Raw genomic sequence first — 5,964 nt, forward strand, 5'->3', positions numbered from 1 at the left:
TTGGAAAATGGAGAATGGCACTAGTGCCATTCTCCCAATGGAATGTCCTAATTCAAAATTTTGGCTTCACAGAAGGTAGAAGGGCACCAATGCCATTCCACCATTGGAATTATTGGAATGTCAATCCATAGGTTTAGTGCCATTCTCCCAATGGAATGTCCCAATGGAATGTCCTAACATTTTGGCTTTGTAATAGGAAAATGGAGAATGGCACTAGTGCCATTCTCCCATTGGAAAATGGAGAATGGCACTAGTGCCATTCTCTCAATGGAATGTCCTAATTCAAAATTTTGGCTTCACAAAAGGTATAAGGGCACCAATGCCATTCCACCATTGGAATTATTGGAATGTCAATCTATAGGTTTAGTGTCATTCTCCATTGTAATATGAAAATGGAGAATGGCACTAGGAATATGAAAATGGAGAATGGCACTAGTGCCATTCTCCCAATGGAATGTCCTAATTTTCTGGCTTTGTAATAGGAAAATGGAGACTGGCACTAGTGCCATTCTCCCATTGGAAAATGGAGAATGGCACTAGTGCCATTCTCCCAATGGAATGTCCTAATGACAAATTTTGGCTTCACAAAAGGTAGAAGGGCACCAATGCCATTCCACCATTGGAATGTCAATCTATAGGTTTAGTGCCATTCTCCATTGTAATCGGAAAATGGAGAATGGCACTAGGAATAGGAAAATGGAGAATGGCACTAGTGCCATTCTCCCAATGGAATGTCCCAATGTAATGACCTAATTTTTTGGCTTTGTAATAGGAAAATGGAGAATGGCACTAGTGCCATTCTCCCATTGGAAAATGGATAATGGCACTAGTGCCATTCTCCCAATGGGGAAGGGGGAGTGGGGGGGGAGGGGAAGGCGGGGAGGGGAGATTGGGAAATGGGCAATGGGGAACTATAATGGGGAACTATAATCTAGTCATTCTTGTCTTGCTGATGGGCACCATCTATCAATGAAACTCGTCCCAATAATTGATTTGCAATTGAATTCACTCTTTGATGAAATATACATCAATTTCATTGATATATTTGATTATATTTAAATATGATAATATATATATTCTGTATGTTTTTTGTGTGTTTACTATATTTGTATTTTATTAATTATGTATTCTCCATTTTTAATGTTGAGTATTCCTAACTTTTAGTTATGAAGTTAATATAGGAGTAGATGAAAAATAATTGATTTGTGTGTGAAATTTATGTTTGATAGGATTTGTGTGTGGAATTCCCGTCTATGAGAGAGAGAGAGAGAGAGGCAAAGGTTTGTGAATTTGCATAAAGTCTATGACTTCTACATCACTATGAGTATGTCTAGACAACATTGACTATATTTTTATGTGTTGCTCTTGAAACTTGCATTCTAAACTCCAATGAGAACTTATTTCTTGGATCTCGCACCTCCCAATGCAAGAGTACCTCCCCACATCTGCACTAAAGACACAAATGGAGGTTGTGTTCTAGCGTCTCAATCTCGGAACATGAAGTTGCAATATTGTTATGTTTCTTGATTTTGATGGCGATTGGGAGATTCTTTTATCATTAATGAGAATTGTTTTAGCCACAGAGTGCCTGATTGGACCCTCCTAATCTCCATAAGGCATACCAATTTGACTTAGACATGAGAACAAAGTCTACTAGAGGCTAAATTCCATTAAGCCAAGTAGTGGTACGTATGGTAAGATCTCCTCACATTGGTATAGGAAGATGCTTCATCCTAGTACAAATGGAATATCTCTCTTTATTCTACTTCCCATTGCTCATTCGGGGTCTGGTAGAGTAAGTAAGAATGTCATCTGAACTAAAAGCAACCATAGGCTAAGAACCTCTCTCTCTCTCTCTCTCTCTCTCTCTCTCTCTCTCTCTCTCTCTCTCTCTCTCTCTCTCTCTCTCTCCCCCCCCCCTCTCTGCATGTGTGTGAGCATGTGCATGCCCGCGTGTGCGTGTGTGTGTTCCACGCACATGCACATAGGTGTGTGTGTGTGCTTGGGTGTGTATATATGTTTACATGTGTGCATCCATGCACGTCCGTGTCAATGGTGTGTGTGTGTATGTTTCCATTCTCTAAATTAACATAATTCGTAAAGAATTTATATGTAAGGTTTTCGTTCCCTATAATATCTTGCAGAATGGGATGGCATTGACCAAAAATAGATTTTTGGTTGGCACAATCAAATGATACTCTCCATCTTCATCTACTTTTTTAGTAGATAGGTTACATACAATTTATTAACACTTTCTTTTAACTAAGCATTCATTAAAGCCACAATTAATATTCTTATGCTCTTGAAAAGACTGTAGTTCTTGTAAAGCCTATTAAAAGAGGCTTCTAGAGCCTTGTGTGGTTCTTGTAAAGCCTATTACAAGAGGCTTCTAGAGCCTTGTGTGGTTTACTAAACGTTTCTTTAAACTAAATGCAAAAGGTTAATCTAACGAAGGTAAAAAATTAAAAAACCCTAGTACCTTCATCTCGTTGCCCTAGGTTGATTGCCTCGCATGCTGTGCTGCTTTCGAGCCCATCGTTATCTCATTTGTACTTTCGCACGACTTTCCTCCCTTCGCTTTTCCGAATTCCTAACTTTAGCTTTGTCTTTTGCCTTTTCTGCTGGCCGCCATCGCTTTTCTTCTTGCTGCTCGCCGCTCGACTCGCCATCTCTTTTCTTTCATCTCTAGCTTCGTCCGCTCGACTCGCCCTCTCTTTTCTTCTTGCCTTCGTCCGCTCACCTCTAGCTTTAGAAGATACTCTTATCCTAATCTACTAATACCCACTCTCATCTCATCTACTCAAAATCCTATCGCTCATCACTCCCAGCCTATCGTCGTTCTACTCAAACTCCTATCTCTCCTATGCTCGCCGCTCGACTCGCTGCCTATCGTTCACCTACTCACTCTTTAGCAAGCCTCTCTACTCTTTGCCTTTCCAACGATTGAAGGGATTCTCTTCCAACGAAGCACGGCTCGCTGTTATTCACTCTCTTTGCTTTTCGAAGGATTTCGCACTTCCAAAAATCTCTGAAGGATTCCCTTTTCCAAAGAATGTAAGCATGAAGGATTCGCTTTTCCAAAGAATGAAGGGATTCGCACTTCCAAAGATCTAAAGATACGGTAAGCTTTCAAAACTTAAGCTTTCTGAGATGATTAACAAAAGCTTTCAAAACTTTAACTTTCGTAAGCTTTCGTACATACGCTTTGCTCGAATTTAACTATGGAAAGCTTAATAAAATATAGGAATTGGCTATGGCGAATTCAAAGCAAAAAATCCGTGAATTAGAGAGGAAGCTACCGAACTGATTGAGCGTCAGTTGTGTTGTTTGCTTCTAGCTCCATCAACTTCGCAGCTCCGATGGAGTTCAGCCTTCTTGCCTCAAGAATCTCCGTGCGAGCTATGGTGAGTAAAACTCTCAGACTCTGAGACTCCTCTCCAATCCGCTTTGGAATGAATAGAAAGTGAATGAGGGAAAGGCATCAATTGAAATGAGAGAAAAGGTCTTGATTTGAAACTACTAAATAATTCAAATTTTGAAATATAGGTCTTCCCGCCATTGTGCCCTTTTGAATTTTGGATATATAGAGTGGCACTTATGCCATTCTCTCCAATATTAAATTAAATTCAAATTTATATTGATAATTTTAATTTCAATTTGTATTTCAAATTGAAATTATTCTTTTGAAATTGTATTTCAAAACCTAAATTCTAGTTTTTAAATTTTGATTTCAAGTTAAACTTCAATCTCAATTTTGATTTTCATGATTGAATGGCAAATTTAGAGATTGAATTTCTAATTTTAAATGGAGAATGGCACTAGTGCCATTCTCCAAGACCTCATAAGAAGTCGGTGAGAGTGGCACCAGTGCCATTCTCTCCAATATTAAATTTAAATTCAAATTCAAATTATTCTATTTGAAATTGTATTTCAAAACCGAAATTTATATTAGGACATTGCAATGGGAGAATGGCACTGGAGAATAGGAAAATGAAGAATGGCACTAGTGCCATTCTCCCAATGGAATGTCCTAAGTTTTTAGCTTTGTAATAGGAAAATGGAGAATGGCACTAGTGCCATTCTCCCATTGGAAAATGGAGAATGGCACCAGTGCCATTCTCCCAATGGAATGTCCTAATTCAAAATTTTGGCTTCACAAAGGTAGAAGGCACCAATGCCATTCTCCCATTGGAATTAGTGGAGTATCAATCTATAGGTTTAGTGCCATTCTCCATTGTAATAGGAAAATGGAGAATGGCACTAGGAATAGGAAAATGGAGAATGGCACTAGTTCCCTTTTGAATTTGGATATATAGAGTGGCACATATGCCATTCTCTCCAATATTAAATTTAAATTCAAATTCAAATTTTTCTCTTTGAAATTGTATTTCAAAACCGAAATTTATATTAGGACATTGCAATGGGATAATGGCACTGGAGAATAGGAAAATGGAGAATGGCACTAGTGCCATTCTCCCAATGGAATGTCCTAAGGTTTTAGCTTTGTAATAGGAAAATGGAGACTCGCAATAGTGCCATTCTCCAATTGGAAAATGGAGAATGGCACTAGTGCCATTCTCCCATTGGAAAATGGAGAATGGCACCAGAGCCATTCTCCCAATGGAATGTCCTAATTCAAAATTTTGGCTTCACAAAGGTAGAAGGCACCAATGCCATTCTCCTATTGGAATTAGTGGAGTATCAATCTATAGGTTTAGTGCCATTCTCCATTGTAATAGGAAAATGGAGAATGGCACTAGGAATAGGAAAATGGAGAATGGCACTAGTGCCATTCTCCCAATGGAATGTCCTAATTCCAAATTTTGGATTCACAATGGAATGTCCTAATTCAAAGGTCCCAGGTGTGTTAATCAAACAAGTACTTATCGGATGGGGGCTCCACTTTGCACACAAGTCTGTTTCAACTAGGTTGAGATGCATGCAAAGTATTGTCACCATCGGATGTGCTGTGCATGGTCAATTACACATTATACAACGTTTTTCCGGTAGTGATATGCACATCATCAAAAAAACATGCCCTTAGGTATGTTATCTGACCAAGTACTTATCGGATGGGTGTGCCTCTTTGAGAACATTTCAATACTACCTAGGTTAAGGCATAGGAAGAGTATTGTGCCCATTGGATATGCTTTGCATGGTCGATCGAGCATTAAATACCATTTTTCCCTCAGTGTCATGCTCGTGTCATGCACATCCCTAAAAAAACATGCTGCTAGGTGTGTTATCTGATCAAGTACTTATGCGATGGGAATGCCACTTTGCATGTAATTTAATTCCACCTATTTGAAGGTGTGTGCAAAGTATTGTGCCCATCGGATATGCTTTGCATTGTGGATCAAGCATAAAACACCGTTTTTGCCTTAGTGTAATGCACAACCATAAAAAAACATGGTCCTAGGTGTGTTATTCAAACAAGTACTTATCAGATGGGGGCTCCACTTTGCACGCAAGTATGTTTCAACTAGATTGAGGTGCGTGCAAAGTATTGTGACCATCGTATATGCTTTGCATGGCCGATCACGGATTATATATCATTTTTCCCCTAGTGATATGCACATCCAAAAAAAACATGCCCTTAGGTGTGTTATCTGACCAAGTACTTATCAGATGGGTGTACCTCTTTGAGAACATTTCAATACCACCTAGGTTGAGGCGTAGGAAAAGTGTTGTGCCCATCGGATATCCTTTGCATGGTCGATCGAGCATTAAATACTATTTTTGCTCTAGTTGGAAAATGGAGAATGGCACTAGTGCCATTCTCCCAATGGAATGTCCTAATTCAAAATTTTGGATTCACAATGGAATGTCCTAATTCAAAATTGGTACTAGTGCCATTCTCCCATGGAAAATGGAGAATTGCACTAGTGCCATTCTCCCAATGGAATGTCCTAATTCAAAATTTTGGATTCACAATGGAATACCCCTCCTAGAATAGTGGTGCCA

The sequence above is a fragment of the Dipteris shenzhenensis genome, chromosome 21, assembly GCF_047967505.1.
Source record: "Dipteris shenzhenensis isolate YYH24624 ecotype China chromosome 21, Dip_SZ_1.0, whole genome shotgun sequence".
Taxonomy (NCBI): Eukaryota; Viridiplantae; Streptophyta; class Polypodiopsida; order Gleicheniales; family Dipteridaceae; genus Dipteris; species Dipteris shenzhenensis.